Source organism: Ursus maritimus, unplaced genomic scaffold, assembly GCF_017311325.1.
Source record: "Ursus maritimus isolate PB19 unplaced genomic scaffold, ASM1731132v1 scaffold_6, whole genome shotgun sequence".
Classification (NCBI taxonomy): domain Eukaryota; kingdom Metazoa; phylum Chordata; class Mammalia; order Carnivora; family Ursidae; genus Ursus; species Ursus maritimus.
In genome coordinates, this window is record NW_024426774.1 from 79,770,331 (window position 1) to 79,790,800 (window position 20,470).

Here is a 20,470-nt window from a genome sequence, read left to right on the forward strand (position 1 = left end):
ATTCAGATTCGTGCCTACTATAAAGAAAGCATATTCTAAGTTTGGAAAAAACAAAACAAAACAGAACAAAACAAAACCTAACGTCTTTTTCATGACCTGACAGTTAAACAAATATATTTTTTTCAAATAGCTGTTTTCATAATGTAGAAACATGCCATCATTACCTCAGGTCACCATTGGTTCATTGTACACATGAGGGATAATCTTTTCAGCGGTTTCCATATTTTTCAAGTCAATACTGAAACAAGACCTAGAAGAGTGATCTGAGTTACCTCAAAGAAATGGGTACAGATTTTTCATTAAATTCAACTCACTCCATCACATAACATGAAAAAGCAGGACGGTATAAGTATGATTGATCAGAAACCACAAGCTTTCCTCAAAACTTCTGAACAATGACAAATTTAACCTCAAAAATTATACTAATTGATTCTGATACATCTATAGATGATAGTAAATCAATTCGAGGCCAGTTTAACAAAACAATAAATGCATCATAGTGGCAACTTCATAACAATGGACTTCTTTTTCTGTGCATATTAAAACAGGAATAAGATATTGCTGCTTAGATTATCAAGTTACATAAAAACAGTAAGAGACCTCCAGCAATATGCATCTGTATTTATTAAGCTTTTTTTTTTTTTCATATGCACTGAAATTTTAGTGTGGAAATGTGAAACTAAGGGTTCTGGTGTCTTACCAAAGTAGTATTTGTGTTAAAAAGGTCTGCTATGCAAAATGCAGTTGTTCCTGGTTGTTAATTTTCATTCAGCCTCATTCCACCATAAAAAAGCTATTAAAAACATTCATTAACTGTTAATTTGAAGTACCTCAGACAGGGATCCCTAAACCTCCGCTGATATTTTTCCAACGGCCTCCTAATCTCTGCAAGTTGTTGGCAATTGCAAAACTAGTTCATCCATCCTGCATTTCAGTTTTGGAACACATGCAAATGACTTGCCTGCAGATGTAGAAGGGAGAGGCAGGGTGTGAGAATGTGTTTAGAGAAATACACTTTCTAAGCTAGCCTCATGAGACAAGCTCCTCTAATATCTTTATGTCATATCAGAAAGCCACACAAATTTTAACTATGCTTTTGTATAATAAAGAATTTATGGTGTATTTTGCATGCATGCTCATTATCCTGCCTAAATTGCTACACTCAAAGTTTTTAACCCTAAAGTCTACTCCCTGGTCCATTTTCAGTAATTGTTTCCAAGAATAAAATGATTAGCTTTCAAGATATCTGGTCCTGAGTCTATGAAATTTTTTTAGTTGATACGTTATTTGTATAGATGTTGAGCCATATGATTTTCTATTCTGAACCTATCATGAATCATATAATACAGCTGTTGGTTTGTTTAAATTAAGGCTGCATCCTGGAGGTCTTGCTTAGATAAAATTACATACATATTCTAACATTAATATATTGTATAAAGTGTTGAGAAAATATTTTAAAAATTAAATGGAGTCACCAAGTAACTGATACAGTAACTGTATATAGGTAATTGATAATCTCTTTTGAAGAGTTGCTATCAATCGCATTCCCAGGCACTACCCCAAACGTCCAAAATCAAAATTACTGTGGAAGGCCTGGAAACTCTATTTTATGATGTTTCTCCAGGTAATTCTGATGCTCAGATATATTTGGTTAAAAACTGTTGGAAACTGTGAATGACTGTTTAAAGGAAAAACATAATTTATACTTTGGTGGTATTTAAAAAAAGATAATTTCATGAAATTATGTTATATGTGTGTAATTTATTTCCTTATAAACAAGCACTTTCCAAGAATTCCTACTTTTATGTTATTAAGAACAAGCAAAAAAGGAAACAAATTTCAAATACAATATTTGATAATTCAAAAATACTGGTGGCTTGAGGGTAAAGAATTTCAATTTTATTCTAAATATTTAGTGTCCGAGGAAAAACATTAAGAGGTACCAAAAATTTTTAAAGCAATTATTGTATCTGTCTACATATTAGAAGAAATTAAAATAATGTGAGGATAAAAGGGAGACATAAAAAAATTAAATACACAGAGATAAAGAATATAATACCTAAAATGGCAATTCCATTGAATGATGTCAAGAGCAAATCAGACATACTTCAAAGGAAAAGATCAGCAAATCTAAAGATAAAGACATAGATACTAGAGAAAGAAGTAAGAGAGAAAAAATGGAAAAAAAAAAGATAAATTGAATCTTAATGACCTGTGAGAGAATATTAATATGTCTAACATAAGTATAATTGCAGCCTCAGAAAGAGTGGAAGGCAGACAATATTTGAAGAAATAATAACCAAAAGTGGTCTAAAATGAATATAAACTAAAATCCACAGACACAGGGAACTCAAGGAACTCCAAATATGATTAATATATATACATATGTATGTGTGTGCACATGTCCTCTCACGCACACAAAAAACACCACACATACACACACACACACAAAGCAACACACACACACACACACACACACACACTTTAAGACATATACATATCAAATTCCTGAAAACCAGCAAAAAAGAAAAAAATATTGAAAATACCAGCAGTGAGTGGCTAATGGGGTGGTGGGGCCAGGCACATTCCATTCATAGGAAGAAAAGCTAAGAATGACTGAAGAGGACCAATCAGATGAGATGGTACATAAGACAGAAGACTACCTAATGACATCTAAAAGATATGCTGAAAAAATGCTAACCCACAATTCTATATCCAGTGAAAACTTCTGTGAGAACAGAAAATGAAGAATGACCATCAAAATGGCAATAGGCAGCTTCGAACTCTCACTCTCCCACAGAAATATTGAAAACTAGCAGGAATCAACAGACTCAGCTTTTTCAGGACTCTGGAGAACAGCTGAAGGATTATAGGAACCAAGGAAGTGATGAATGAAGAGGAAGGCAACTTCAAAATGCGTTGTAACATTTTACTTGCCCTCATCCCACAGCATAGTGTAAGTCGTTTTTTTTTTTTTTTTTTTTAAGATTTTATTTATTTATTTGACAGAGAAAGAGACAGCCAGTGAGAAAGGGAACATGAGCAGGGGGAGTGGGAGAGAAGGAAGCAGGCTCCCAGTAGAGCAGGGAGCCCGATGTGACACCTGATCCCAGGACCCCGGGATCACGCCCTGAGCGGAAGGCAAACGCTTAACTACTGAGCCACCCAGGCGCCCCCATAGTGTAAGTCTTCAAGATAAGAGGAAAGTGAGGGCTACAATAGGTGGACCCTGTGCCCTTATTGTGGAGGAAGTAGAGCTGATCTTATTCATAAGTCATTTTTAATGCCTTTTCTAGTTGGCCTGGTAAGAAAGACTTGAAGGACTAACACTAGAAGCTCTTCGGTGTTCCCTAACTTAGAACTCAGGCTGGAAAAGTACTGAGCATTGCTTGAGAACACTGAAGGTGAACTAACAAACTGCAGCTGCCTGGGGCAAAAGATTGTAGTCAATACATAAAATATACTGCCTCAGAGCTGAAAGCAAAGGCTGGAAAATATTTCTTTGGGACATTAAAAACACCAATATACACAAGAAATATAAAAGGCCATGCACATGCTCAGGGTAAGATGATGTTCAGAAGAAAAACTGAGGTAATCCTAAACTTTCATTTCAGGCTGATCTCTAGGGAGCCTGGCTAAGTGTTGAAGGAGTAGCCTAGCATAGAGCCAATCATCAAAGACTAATAAAAGTATGTGTGTGTGTGTGTGTGTGTGTGTGTGTGTGTGTGTGTGTATGTTTTAAATTTCTTGTTTTTGTTCCTTTTCTTAAGCACCTGAATTCAAGAAAATCTCTCTTGAAACACTAAATGCACACAGACTTTAGTAATGATGTGTGACAAAGAATAGTCTTTGCAAAATAGTTTGGGAAAGTCACTAAACAGACTACCCCAGACTTCAACAATTAAAAAAAGTTATTGAACTGCAAAATCTGGGAAAGGGGGGTATTTCGCCAGAGTTACATTATAATATCCAAATATTTAATTTTCAACAAAAAAATTACAAGGTATACAAAGAAACAGGTAATATAGTCCATCAAAAGAACAAAATAAATTGACAGAAACTATCACTGAGGAATCCCAGAGATTTGTTAGTAGAAAGAGACTTTAAAACAACTGTCCTAAATATTACTCAAAGATCTAAAGGGAAATACAAAAATAAATAAACAAAATTAGGAAAATTATATATGAATGAAATGAGAGTATCATGGAGAGATTATAAACATAATATAAAGGAATCAAACAGAAATTCTGGAGAACAAAAATTACAATAACTGAAACGAAAAATTCACCAGAGGGTTTCGGCAGCAAATCTCATCAATTAAGAAGAATTATTGAACTTGAATAGAGAACAACTGAAATCACCCAGTCTAATGAGCAAGAAAAAAATAAGAAAAGTGAACAGAGCTTAACATATGAGACATCAAAAGGTTCTTCATGCACACTATGGGAATCTAAGAAGGAAAAGAGAGAAAGAGACAAAATAATATTGGAGAAATAATAGCTGAAAACTTCCCAAATTTGATGAAAGGTATTCATCAATAAATCAAAAACTTCAACATATTCCAAAGAGGAAAAACTCAGAGACCCTTACCAAGACCATTATAATCAAACTGTTGAGGGTCAAAACCAAAGAGAGAAACTTAAAAGCACCAAGAGAGAAGTGACTCATCACATACATAGGATCTTCAATAAGATAACTAACCATTTTGCCATCAGAAACCATGGAAGCCGAAGATAATGGAATAACATATTTACGGTGTTGAAAGAAAAAAACAAAACAAACTGCCAAGCAGGAATTCTATGTCCAGTAAAACTGTTCTTCATAAATGAGGGAGAAATTAAAAGGTTCCTAGACAAACAAAAGCTGAGTGAGTTTGTTACCAATGGACTTACCCTATAAGAAATGCTAAAGGGAATCTTTCAGGTTGAAATGAAAGGACCCTAGACATACTTCAACGTGATGAAAAAAAAAAAAAATCAAGATCCCAGGAAAGGTAAATACATAGGCAAATGTAAAAGCCAGCAATATTGTATTTTTGGTTTTTAACTCTACTTCTTACTTCCTTTAGGATTTGAAAGGAAAATGTATAAAAAATTATAAATGTATGTTATTGAGCATACAATGTATAAAGATGAATTTGTAACAATAACAGTGGGGAAGGGGGACTAAACTGAATAGAAGCACAGTTTGTATTGCTACTAATGGTAAATCAACACCAATTTAAACTACATTGTTATAAAATTAGAATGTTAAATGTAATCTTATAGTAACCATTAAAAAATATACACAAAAGGAAATGAGAAGGGAGTTAGAATGGGTCCCTACAAAAATCAGCTCAACACACAAAAATGTAATGAAAAAAATGAGGGATACAAAGGCATGAGATATACAGAAAACAGCCAAATGCAGAGGTGAGTCCTTTCTTACCAGTAATCATGTTAAATACAAATGGATTAAATTCTCCAATCAGAAGGCAGATGTTGACAAAAGGGATAAAAAGATGGTCCACCCATGGGCTGTTTATTAAAAAATGCACTTCAGGTCCCAAAATATAGATAGATTGAAAATGAAATGATAGAAAAGATATCCCATGCTAATAGTAACCAACAGAGAGCTGGAGTGGCTGTACTATCAGATAAATGTACTTAAGTGAGAAATTGCTATAAGATACAATGAAGGTCATTATATATTGATAAAACTCTCAATTGATCAATAAAATGTAGCAATTATAAATATGAATACATTAAACAAGACAGCACAAAAATAGGTGCAGGAAAGATTGACAAAATGGAAAATAAAAATACAGTTCTATAAGAATAGTTGAATACCTCTTAATTCTACTTTCAAAAATGCCTAGAACAACTAGACAGAAATATCAATAAAAATGTATAGGCTTGGAACAATAACTATAAACTGGCTAGAACAAAAGACATTTATAGATCTTTCATCCAGTAACAACAAAATACACATTCTTCTCAAGTGTAGATGAAACATTCTTTAGGATAGATCATATGCTAGACCATAAAAAGTACTCCATAAATTTAAAAGCATTGATATAGTACAAAGTACATTTTCCAACTGCAATGAAGTGAAGCTAGAAATCAATAATGGGAGAAAGACTGGAGAATTTAAAAATATGTGGAAATTAAGCAACACTTTCTTAAATAACCAATTGAGCAACTGGAAATAAATCACAGGGGAAATTATAAAAATACTTAGAGAAAAATGAAAATGCAAACACAACATAAGGAAACTTATGGGATGTAATTTATAGTTGTAAATTGCTACATTATGAAAGAAGAAAGAAATTAAACATATAATTTTACTCCTTGAGAAACTGGAAAAATTAGAGAAAACTAAAACTAAACCTTAAAACTAAAGCTTTAAGAAGGAAGGGAATAATAACTATAGAGTAAAGGGGAATAAAAGACATAAATAGTTTGAAAGTAAAGGAATGAAAAAGATATTCCATGCAAACGGTAACCAAAAGAGAGCTGGAGTGGCTGTATTAATATCAGACAAAATATTTTTTAAGTCAAAAAATATTATAAGAGGCAAAGAAGGAGAAATATTGATTAAAGAGTCAACCAAGAAACTATAACAATCATACAAATATACACACAAAGCAAGAATGCCCTAAAATATATGAAGGAAATATTGACATAATTGAAAGGAGAAATGATGAGTTCTATAATAGTTGTTGGAGAGTCCAATACACCACTTTCAATAATGGTAAAACATCTAGAAAGAAGAGCAATAAATACAGAGTCCTTGAAAAACATTGGAAACCAAACAGATCTAAGAAACATATATAGAACACTCACAGCAGAACACACCTTCTTTTTCAAAGTTTACATGCAACGTTCTTCATGTTAGACTATACGTTAGGCCACAATATGTCTAAAAAGATTTAAATCACACACAGGATACAGAAATTAACAGCAAAAGCAAAACAGGAAAATTTACAAACATGTTAAAATTGACAACACACCCTTAAACAACTGATATGTCAGAGAAGAAATCACAAGGTAAAATTTAAATACTTGGAGGTGAATTAAGACAAAAATACAATGTATCAAAACTTATGAGAAGTCACTCTTGAGAGGAAAATTTAGGAGTAAATTCCTGCATAAAAAATTTGTTTTGGTTTCAACCAAAAATCTGATTTTGTACCTTAAAGAACTGGAAGAAGAAAAACAGACTAAACCCAGAGCTAGCACCAGGAAGGAAATAATAAAGGTCTGGCTGGACATAAACAAAATAGACAATAGGAAATAAGTAGAAAAAATCAATGAAAATAACAACTGGGTCTTTTTAAAGATTAAAAAAATGGACAGATCTTAGTTACACTGACAAAGGCATTCAGAAAGAGGACATAAATAATTAAATTCAGAAATGAAAGTAGGACACTGCTATTACCCATAGAGAAATAAAAAAGACTAGAAGATAATACTATGGATAATTATACACCAACAAATTAGATAATCTAGATGGAATTGACAGATTACTAGAAACACACAAATTACCAAAACTGGCTCAAGAAGAAATAGAAAATGTGAACAGATCTATAAAAAGTAAAGAGATTGAATCTATAATAAAAACCTCCCAACAAAACACAGGACCAGATGGCTTCACTGGTGGATTCTACCAAACATTTTAAAAAGAAGTAACACCCATCCTTCACATATTCTCCCAAAAAATAGAAGAGGAAAGAACACTTCCTAACACATTTTATGAGGTCAACATTACTTTGATACCAAAGCTATGTAAAGACATCATTAGAAAAGAAAACTATGGACTTATACCTCTTATGAATATAAATGCAAAAATCCTCAAAAGAATACTAGCAAACCAAATCCAACAGCATATTAAAGAATTTTACACCATGACAAAGTTAAATTTATCCCAGTAATGCAAGAGTGGCTTAACATTTAAAAAAATCACTACCACATTATAGAATGAAGGGAAAAAATAACACATGATCTTCCGTGATCTTCTCAATGCAGGAAATTCATGTGATGAAAAGCAACAACTTTTCATGTTATAACTCTTCGAAAATTAGAAATAAAATAATACTTAAGACAATAAAGGAAAATTATGAAAATCCTGCATATAACTTCACACTCAATCTTGATTAGTATGATCTGAGAGCTTCCACCTAAGATCAGTAAAAAGAAAGGAAGCCTGCTTTTACCAATGTTAGTCAACACTGTACTGGAATTTCTAGCCAGGCAATTATGCAGGAGAAAGAAATAAAAGGCATTCAATTGGAAATAAAGAAGTAAAATTACAGATGACATGATATCCTATATATAGAAAGTCCCCCAAAACCCATCAGAAGGTTACTATAGCTAATGAATTCAAAAGCCAACTAAAAGGTACAGTCAAAGTTTCAGGGTACAAAATCAAAGCTGCAGCATACAAAACTCAGTTGTGTTTCTATACTCCAGGAGTAAATAATCTGAAAAGACAATGAAGGAAATAATTCTATTAAAGAGCATTCCAAAAATAGTATACCTAGGAATAAATTAAACCAAGATTATGACAGATGTGTACTTTGAAAACTATAAAACGTTGGTTAGGTAACATAATTGAAATAATTGGAAAAACATTTTGTATTCATTGAAGACAATGTGTTTTTTGTTTGTTTGTTTGATTGTTTGTTTATTGTTGTTGCTTTAGAGTGGGGAGGGACAGACGAGAGAGAGAGAGAGAGAGAGAGAGAGAGAGAGAGAGAATCTTAAGCAGGCTCCACACCCAGCATGGAGCCTCCTTGGGGCTTGATCTTACAACCATGAGATCATGACATAAGATGAGATCAAGAGTCAACGCTTAACCTACTGAGCCACTCAGGTGCCCCAAAGACAATGTTTTTAATATGTCAATATTACTTAAAACAATCTACAAGTTAAATGCAATCTTATCAAAATTCAAAAGGCCTTTTTATGTAGAAATGGAAGAGCCTATTCTCAAATTCATGTGTAATTGCCAGGGGCCCTGAAGAGCAAAAAAAAAAAAAAAAAAAAAACTTTAAAAAGAACGAAATTGGAGTTTTCATACTTTCTGTTTTGAAATCTTTCTACAAAGCAATAACATTCAACACGTAAGGATAGACCTGTAAACCAATGAAATAGAATTTAAAATCCCATGAATAAACCCTGCACCCAAGGGCAAGCAAATTTTGCCAAGGGTGCCCAGCTATTTCAATGAAGAAAGAATAGTCTCTTCAACAGAGGGTATGTGGATCAACTGCACAGCCACAGGCAAAATAATGAACTGAGACCCCTGCCTCACACCATACACAAAAATTAACTTCAAGTGGATCAGTGACCTAGATATCAAACTTAACAACAACAACAAAAAACAAAAACAAAAAACAACAACAAATAAAACCTAGAAGTAAATTTTCATAACCTTGGAATTGGCAAATTCTTAGATATGACATATGAGTAAAACATGAGTGAAAATGTGAAGGAAGAAAAGTAAATTGAACTTCACAAAATTGAAAACTTCTGGGCATTAAATGATGTCATCAAGAAAGTGAAAACACAACCTACAAAATTGGAGAGCATATTTGAAAATCATGTATCTGATAAAGTTGTAATATCCAGATTTATAACTAACTCATAATTCAACAACAATAAAGACAAACAATCCAATTTTTTAAAATGTGAAAATAAGTGGAATAGACATTTCTCCAAAGAAATTACATGATGTATAAACAAACCGTGGGATGATAGCCAGCCATAAAAAGGGAGGGCGTGCTGACACCTGCTACAATAGGGGTGCATCTCAAAGCATTACGTCAAGTGAACGAGGCCAGGCTTTCTTTCACACAAATGTGATACAAAATATCACATATCTATGATTCAATTTTATATGAAATATCCTGAATTTGATGGAGGCCTGGAGACAGCTGGCAGGATTGGTTGTTTCCGGGGGGGGGGGGGGGGGGGGGGAGGGCTGTGGAGAGGAGAGAATGGGGAGAAACTGCTTAATAGGTCAGGTTTTACTCTGAAATGATGAAATGTTTTGGAGCCAAATGCATGTGGTGGTTGCACCATATTATAAATGTACAAAATGCCACTGAATTTTTCACGTTAAAATAGTTAATTTTATATTATGTAAATTTCACTTCAATACATTATCTTTTAAAAATATTTGAAGTCTTCTGGAAGAAATGGTTGATTTTGAGACGGGAGTGAGAAATAATCAGGATGAGCCTGGAATATCTTACAGGACAGAAAGTGCCATATACATATAAAGGCACAGCGTGGCCCGATGAAACCATTCCCAGTGGTCAAAGCTTGAGCCATTTGAGAAACAAAATAAACAACATCGTATTGGAATTAACACAAAGTATAAAATACATCCGTGAGTCCTTATTTATTTTATTTTATTTATTTATCAGAATGAGAGAGAATGCACAAGCAGAGGGAGCTGCAAGCAGAGGGAGAAGCAGGCTCCCTGCTGAGCAAGGAGCCTGATGTGGGACTCGATCCCAGGACCCTGGGATCATGACCTGAGCTGAAGGCAGATGCTTAACTGAATAAGCCACCTAGGCATCCCTACCTATTTTTAATATAAGTAATTAAATACATAAATGAAAGAGGCAAATCTCTCTTGTAGAAAAATTCTAATTGATTTTTTAGATGTCCCACCCTTCAGCTGGTGAACCTAACGCATCCCTGCATTAAGTGTTAGCTGCTTATATTCTCTTCGCCTTTGAATGTGGACAGCATGGAAAGGGGAAAAAACAGTAACCTTGAAGTGGAGGAATCTGACAAATAAGACTAGAGCAGGGTCAGATTAACAGCAATAGTGATGAGAAGTGTTGACAGTGTGTACCCTGGATGATACTTTACCTCTCTGGTCACCCTCCTAAAAGCCCAAAGCCACAGTCTACTTCTGAGAAAACATGATCAGCTCTCAATTGAGAGACTCTATCAAATACGTTGCCAACAATCCTCAAAACCCTCAAGGTTTTCAGAAAGGAAGAAAGTCTGAGAAAATGGCACAGCCAATAGGAGCCTAAGGACACATGGTGACCTAATGTCATGTGACAAGCAAGGGATCTTTGAATAGAAAAATATTAGGTAAACACTAAAAAAAATCTGAATAAAATTCGGGCTTTAGTTAATGATGGAATAATATTAGCTATTAATTGTGACAACTGTATCATGCTAGTGTATGGTTTTAATCATAGTGGAGGGAGTGTAGTATCGGGGAACTCCATACTATCTTCTCAAAGTAGTAAATCTTTTCTGTAAATCTCAAATAAAAAGTATTAATCAAGTATATGGGCATATAGAAAAAACAAAAACAGGAGTGGTGTCAAAATTATATTTTGTAATTCTATCTCACTTTCATCACGGATTTGGTAACAGATTAAAAGAATAAATCTTGAATGCTTATATCTCAAATTATTTTAGAAGAAACATCTGGGTTACATATGAAATTACTGGGGTAATTGTAGACTTTTTATTGGTGTGTGTGTGTGTGTGTGTGTGTGTGTGTGCGCGCGTGCGCTCCCAAGATGACAGAGAAGCAGCACAATTGTTTAAACTTCTCTGTCACATTTACAAAACCATGCACAGGGTATTTACACAAGCCAATAAATATTAATCTAAGCTATACACTAAGAAAATACACTAAAATAGATTTCACAAACTAATAAGGATTTAGTACCTGTTATTATAATCAACCCTTCTGATTCAATTATTACATTGTAAGTGAGGGGACGTGAAATAATTTAAAAATCATTCACAATTCACTCTCCATGTCTTCCCTTGCCAAGTGGCTGCTAATAATTGCTACTTCTTGAGTGAGATGAAATGTTATATTCCCTTACAATTTATGTTTTCAAATTTATTTTTCTGTGCTCTTCTAGGATAACAGCTTTCATCCAAAACATTAAATTAAGCTTTAAGTTATGGAAGCATTTGTGAAATAACAAATCTGCATTCAGCTCCCTCCTTTCACTGCATTACTGCACGTCATGGTGTCAGAATCTCTCTGCACACGAAGATATACTGTGAAACTTTGCTATCTGTTTATTGATGAATCACATAATCATTTAACCACAATTAGAAACAGAATAAATTGTAGCTGCTTCAAATTCTGTTAGCTCATGAAGACGTACTTGAATGTCAAAATATATTCGTAGGAAAGGAAAAAAATAGCATCAGTAATTTAATTGAGCTGAATTTTTATATTTCACTAATGGGTATAATCACTGTTCCACTGACAGCGTAAGTCATTTTCGTGCACAGCGGGAAACCACTGGGAAACGTATTTTATCCTTTACAGGCCGTGGTAATATGAATTTGTCCATGCCATCCACCTCCTATGAGCCAACACTCTTTGAAAGGGATTTGTTTTCTGGTAAATTTCAAAATGCAAATTGTTATAATCTTAAAATTAATTTTCCTGGCACAAAATTGTATTCCCTTTGAGATACCTCGTACCTACTTCTAATGACTTTTCTTCTGGAAACATATAATGAAGTATTTTTCCTAATTTTTTTCAGGAGATTTAACTTTTTTCAGACATCGTTAGTTTACACTAAAGGAAACAACACAATCTGGGTTCAATCTATTCTTCTAAAGTATTCAAAGCTGTGGTGGGGTGGTTTGGAGCACAGACTCTGGAAACAGCCTATCCAAGGTTCTGGCCCTTATTTTCTATGCGACTTTAGCCAAGTTACTTAGTCCTGTTGCAATTTAGTGTTCATATCTATGAAATGGGGATCGTCATTCAGGTCTTCGATTCCTTATCTGAAACTCTTGGGTCCAGATGTGTTTTGGAATTAAGAATTTTGAAAACGTATTTGAAAGCAGTATGTTGTATATACCCTTTATTATGTATGATTATTGGATGAATCTGGAAATGCATTCTAATAACATTCATAATTCCTCAATAAAACAAACACATCGTGCGGCGCCTAGGTGGCTCAGTCGGTTAGGTGGCTGACTCTTGATTTCACCTCAGGTCATGACCTCAGGGTCGTAAGATCCCTGTTCGGCTCTGTGCTGGGTGTGGAGCCCGCTTAGGATTCTCTATCTGCCCCTTCCTGCACCCCCCCAAATAAAAATTAGTAAGTAAATAAAATAAATACACACAAATCCTGTTAAGTGCGATACATTACGAATACAAGTAGTAATATGTCAATTCAGGTTTGTTTGCCCATTTCCATTAGGAAGGGATTTCTGGCATTCAGAATTGAGAACAAGGAATTGTGGGCTGGTCATAAATATGCCATAGTATTTGAAAAGTTAAATTGGTTGTGATAGGTTAAGTCCTTAGAACAACACCAGGCACCTACTGATGACTCTGTATATTTTGGTTCTACAATTATCATTTCTAGCCTTTGCCTGACAAGAATCTACCACTGCTGCAGGGCCATCTACGTCTGTCCCCTAATCCCATAGACCAAATCTCCACATTTCTGCTGTATGCCATTCATAACATTTCCTCTCTAATATCCTATTTCATGAAGTTTTCAAAGCCAAGGTGAATTCTACTTGAGATGCACTGGGTGTTATACGCAGGTAATGAATCATGCAACTTTACATCAAAAACTAGGGATGTACTGTATGGTGACTAACATGATATAATAAAATTTTTTTTAAAAAAAGAATTCTTAGAACTCCTAAATTATATAATTTTTTCTCCTCTAACTTTAAAATGCTTATTGAATAAAACATTCACTTACTAGCTAAATATATATGCAAACATAACTTTCTTGCATTGGCTGTCTTGTATCGGTACTATATATTATTTGTTATATTCATATGATTTATTTATAAATATTTACATGATAAATGAATAGGTAGATAAAATTAAGTGTATTTTAATAAAATTGAAAATAAATTTAAAAATTTGTGTGATAAAAATGTTGTAACGTTATTGGTATGTTATTCATTTAGACCTAAACAATTTTGGGTTCTTATGGATATTTTGTGGAGAGGTCAGATCCTATTGAACACATATCTCTCTTTCCTCATTTACCTAACACAAACTGTAAACTCCTTAATTTCAGGAATAAGATCTTTTCCTTTCAGGAAGTTCCAGAGAACCTTAAACACAATAGGTTATACTATGTGTTAACATGTGTTAATGACTTGTGGCCAGGCACCTACATCAAATAGTGACCATCTAATGTAGAATTATGTCTATATTTAACCAAGAAAAATAACTTTTAACAGTTCACATTAAAAATATATTTTAAAATAGTATTTCGAAAATCATTTTCATAATTTATATTTAAAGCTTCTAAAACAATTGTATTGAATGTTTTGTCAATATTTATTTATATATAAAATGATGTTATATCAACCATTTTGTAGTAAGTTGACTCATTATCTGCTAATTTTTTACAATATGATAGATCTTCACTACCAAATGTAAGAAAAACTTTTGAGACTTTTAGCAATGATAAAGTTGAAATTTCTCTCATCTCTAATTTAAAAAAAGAAAGAATAATGGATTGATTTTCTAACCATGATACTTGTCACATTTTGCCTTTTTTCATTAAAGTTCTACAGAGGTGTAATTTTTGTAATGTGCTGTGTCAGGCAAGTTGGACTTAAATTTTCATTTTTTGATATTTAAAAATGTTAATTGAGCAGGCCTATCTTTGAAAACAAGAAGTAGGACAAATGCATTTTTGAGTTTTTTAAAAAATATACTATAACAATGGATCTGTGGAAGGTTCCCAAGGCTTTGCAAAAATTATTGTTCTGAAGTGTATGGATGCAGTAGAAAATAAGAGACATTATGATGATAGTAATTTCCTAGCCAAGTCAGAAGATAAATTGAGATATTAAGAAGCCAGAGACCCAAGAAAGTGACAAAAGTTTGGGGTAAGTTGCTATTAAAACTACTTTTTGTTAGTAGTTAAATATAAAACTGGTGAAGATATTTTGACTTCTAAAAATTTTAAACATACATGTTAAGATAAACAAAAACGTAAAAAGTAACTGCAGATTGTTTAAAATGCACTTAATTTCCCAACTTATATTGATATTGGCATGTATCTTAGATCATAAAATTGCATGTATAATTTTCTTTGAAAATTAGTGTATTTGAATGAAACATTTGGGAATATTGCAAATGATTTAAAAAGACAATGGTAAATTACATATGTTAACAATTGACCTTGGCCCTATGTTAACTCTCCAGGAACTTCATCTTCCTGAAACTCAGCTGAGGGCCAAGTGGTAAGTGAAAAATTGGCTCTGAAAATTGAAAGTGATGCCATAGAATTTTCTACAGTTCACAATATTTACTTAGAGAGGAGCCCTTCATGTCCACTACAAAATTTAATCTTTTTTAAGTAAAAATTTAATAAACTTGATTGCTTCATTCCTAATCTTTTTTATTTGTTTTTGGTGATTTTTTTTTTTTTTTTTTTTTAGTATGGTTGAAACACAATGGTACATTAGTTTCAGGTGTACAGCATAGCAATTTCACAGTGTATACATTATTCTATGTTCACAAGTGTAGCTACTATCTCTCTCCATACGTTGCTATTACAGTATCATGGACTGTATTCCCTTGGTCTGCCATTTACTCCCATGACTCATTCATTCCATAACTAGAAGCCCTGTATTCCCGATCTTAAATCACATCGGAAGAATCAATTTAGGAAAGAGTCGGTCATATATATCGTAGAGCACATTGGTAGGAAGCAGTGAAACCAAGTCAGAGACTAACATGACAGGACAACAACAAGAATAGGAAAAGTACAATGATCCCCAAACCAAATGTATGGGGACCTGTAGTGCAAATGGGGCCTTTAGTGAAAATATTTTTACTCGTAATAGCAATGCCTGATAGAATAACTATTTTGCAGTAAAACATCATTTCAAATTGTTCCACTTAGTTATGAAAAATCACTTAAGTATGTCCCATTGATATTTTGCTAAGGTAGGTAGGTATATTCTCCCATCCTAATTAGTAGGAAATTATCCTATGGCCCATCACTCACTATCTAAAAAATTTGGTTCTTTAACTTCATTCATTTACTTGCGGGCTGCAGAAAACTGAGGTTTTACTAGATGTCGAACAGAAACAGAGTGACTCTTATTATTCTCTTTAGGTAATAAAATAATCTCTTTGAAAGGACAGTTCCACCACGACAAGGACAAAACTTTTGGTATCAGAATGGCATCAATTTTACACCACCCCCACCTTGCGTCATTTTGGGTTTATCCCTAAATTCCAGTTTCTGCACGTATAAAATGTAGATAACCATAACGTTTTCACTGGGCTATTACGGGAGTTTAATGAGTTGAATACAAATTCTACCTTTCACTAGTTGTTCGAGAGACGTTGACTCCCTTTTTCTTTCTTTGTTTCCCTCCTTTCATTTTTCATGTAGGAAAGCAAAGGACACTGATTTTCCTAAAACAGTAAGAATACTTCACAGACACAATCTATTCAAAAATCTAGATGGCCTCTCTTTGCAATAAACCGATCTGGCAATTCTAGAATAAAAATAGCAATCATTAACCATTAAAACATTTATGGTAACTCTTTCATTAAAATCGCAATTACACCGATACTCACATCGTGTGTATTGGTCATTGCACTCATCTTCCACTTCGTTTCCCTAATCTGCTTGTTTTCCTAAGTTTGTTCAAGAATGCTACTAATCTAATTTGTGCATTTCACACTGATTTCTAAGGTAGGATTTGGCCTCCTCCATTATTTGCAAGGGGCTAATCAGGGTCAAAAGATAAAAGAGACTTATGGAATGTGATCAGACACTGTTCCAGAGAGATAAGAATGTTTTAAGTGAGTATTCTAAGGACAACCTGACCACAATTTCAGGTGAGAGATGAATAAAGAATGGGCATTTGCAGACACTGAAAGCAAAGAAACAAGAATATAGGAATGTTAAAAGGAGGGATATTTTTAACTGCAACACACACACACAAATTAAATATTAAAATGGGTCCTCAGGAAAACAAATATGAATTTTAAAATGCAAACCATTGGCCAAGATGTATTAAAAATCCATTAACCATTTTGGAAGGCAGCTTCTGATTTTTCAGTGTATCTAAGCTTTAAAGAATACATGTTGAAAGTAAGAAAAGAATAATGTTGATCAAAAGGCTGGATTTCTTGTAAAGAACATAGGAAAAGCAATAAATGAGAACTTAGAGCGTTTCATACAACACTAATTTGAAAGATTTTTCTCAAATAGAATATACATAGAACTGGAGGGAATGACTTTATGTGTTATTGAAAGTTAACACAGCAACGTCTCATTCCTCTGCTCATTCTTATCCCATGTGTCTCTTATAAAGCAATATAAAGAAAACAAAAAGAATAATCTCAACATTATCAATCACCAATTTGCTTGAGTAGTTCTTGGTAGGCCGTATTTTAAAGTCATAATGCTAGCAGAGAGTATTTTCCAGAATTGTTCAGCTTGGGTTAACTCTACTTCATGCCTAGGTCACAAACGTACGCAGTTCCAAGGGCTCATCCCTTGGTTTGATGGGATCGTGGAAATAATCAGGCAGCAGGCAGGTCAGCGCTCCCGAACTCAAGCACCATTGCTATTGACGCCAGTCTATGGGAAAATAATACGATACACAGCTTAATCCTATAATTCCGAGTTATATCATCTATGGGGATAATACATGCTTTGTTTGGGCATAAGCCCATAAATCATTTAAACAGCCCAATGCAATACCCTTTAAACAGAAATGCAACTTTGAAAAATTTTTGGAGTTGAAGATTATTTCAGCATGTATTTTTTTAAAAATATATTTGTAATGAGGTATATACTTCACATAAAATGCACAGATCTTTTCAGTGTAGTGAATTGTTAAAACTGGTAAAGTTGATGACTTGAATAAGTGAACACTCCTACCATCCAAACAAGATACAGAACATTTGTATTACCCGGAAACTTTCCCCAAGATTCCTATCTTTCAATCTCTGCCATTCCCCATTTCATCTAACGGAAACATTTCTGACTTTCAAAATCAGAAAGAAATTTCTCACCTTCTTGGACACCATACAAATGGAATCATACAGTATGTAATTGCTGTGCATATGTCTGAGTGCTTTGGCGAAACAATGTTTTCTGATATTCATTCATGATGTATATTTCAGAAGGTTTTGTTTGCTTAATTTCCTTTTATATTTCTAAACACTAAGTTATTGTATGAATAGACACAAATCTTCCAAATAGTCCTCCGACCTTGTCATACCTTTCATGCTTCCACAAACATCCGGCTACTCTAAATCTTTGCCAGTGTTTAGTGTTGTCTGTCTTATTTCAGCTATGCCAATGGCATCTGATTGCGGTTTTGCATTTGCAGTTCTCTGATAACTGATTGTGGTGAGCACTTTTTCTTTTGCTGCTGAGTATGTGCTGTTGGATATATCTTCCTTCTTGTGTCTGATATTTTGCTTATTTTTATTGGGTTGATTGTCTTTAAGATGTGTAGGGGTGCTTTACGTGTTCTAAAAATAAAATTTTACCAAACAGATGTACTGTGAATACTTGCTCTGTGGCTTGCATACCCATTTCTTAATGGTGATTTTTGTTAGTGGACCTTGTAAAATTATTATTATTATTTTAAGCTAATAGGCTTTATTTTTCAGATCATTTAAAGGTTTGGGGCACCTGGGTGGTGATCCCAGGGCCCTGGGGTGGAGCCCTGCCTTCAGCTCCCTCTCTTGGGAAGCCTGCTTCTCCTTCTCCCTTTGCCCCTCCCCCTGCCATGCTGGCTCGCGCGCGCGCTCTCTCTCTCTCTCAAATAAATAAGTAAAGTATTTTTTTTTAAGATTATTTAAAGGCTTGAGGAAAATTTGAGTGGAAAGTACGAAATTTCCAAACATACCTCATCTCCACTGTTCATGTGAAAGGCTACTTCTTACTCTCTCTTTTGCCTCCAGAGTCCACTCAGATAAAGAAAATACATCTTAGTTTATTCTTTGTAGCACAGGCCCTATGATCACTCTGTCAGCTCAGTTGCTCATGTACAAGGATCTAGATTCAAGCTGGAATTTAGCACGCTGTACTTAAAGCATGGGCCCAGGTTAAATTCTCCAAAATAGCTTTATTTCATTTTTCATTTGGGTAGTTAATGACTACTTGATGGTTAATCATTTTATTTTTCTGTTTTGTTCTTCATATAGTTTTGTAAGAAATCCCAGACATGAATGGAAGTAAACAGTAGGACTCGGGCGTGAAAATTGTATTTCTATCCCTCACAAACAAATTAAAAGTGGATGTTAATGGCTGGAAACTTCTGCAAACCAATGCATTTGAATTGAATACAGTTATTCCACGTTTCTTCTTTTGTATTAAATTATTGTATATGTACAAGAAGGGAAAAGTCAGCCTTGGAAACATTCATGTATAAAATACATCTGTTTTTAAGCTGATTAAAAGTTTAATATAAGCCAACCGTGTGATGAGTCTATAAAAATGTTGTAGTAATCTTAGAGTTATTACTAAAGTATATTTTCAATTCTTGGACATTGTAGACACATTTATTCTTAAATGATCAAGATACATCTGGAGAATTTGCTTCCTTATTTATACTAATTTTGGAACAATATGTGGTTGAACAATAGTCATGAAGACATATCAGAGGGGAAGTGGGGGGGGGCTGGGTGAAACAGGGAAGGGAATTAAGAGTACACCTATCATGATGAGCACTGAGTAATGATGTATAGAATTGTTGAATCACCAGACTGTATACCTGAAAGTAATATAACACTGCATGTTACCTATACTGGAATTAAAATAAAACACTTAATTAAAAATAGTTATGAGGTCAAGGGAAAGGCAGATTGTCCCTATTGGCAGCTACAGGCATGTTTATATACAACATCACTAGGCAATGTAAAAGTGTGATCTTTCACCTTTCCAACATAGGTAATGGGCTATTTTAAAAGGTAGCTTGTATTCCTTCACTGTAGGTATCCAAGTTCCCCTCGAGGATGGTGTAAGAGATACATCTTAGTTGGAAAACTAATCAGAGAAAATTGATTTTAAGATTTCTTGAATCTCTCATTTTCTTTACATTTTTTATAACACTTAGTATACCAGAAAGTATTGAGATCATAATTTGCTACTTAAATCTAATTGATTTTTTAAAAAATAGTATCTTAAAGTCATCTTATTTGCAATAATTTACAAAAGAATAAAGAACAGCAAAAAAAAAAGCATTAAGTATTTTGAAAACAATGTAAGTTTAGCAAACCCCCTTGCATCATGTAAATTTTGGTTCAGCACAAATATCACAATACATACTGTCGTATATCCTTTTAGCAAAACAAGATGACCCAGCTTCTTGTGCAAACTATTGCATGATGAAATCTGTCTTATTGAATAGCAAACTCGATGGGAACATCGGAATTCATTCATTTTCGACTTTAGAAATATATACCTTTCTTATCTATTCTTGTATTTAAGGAACTCTATCTAGGATATTGT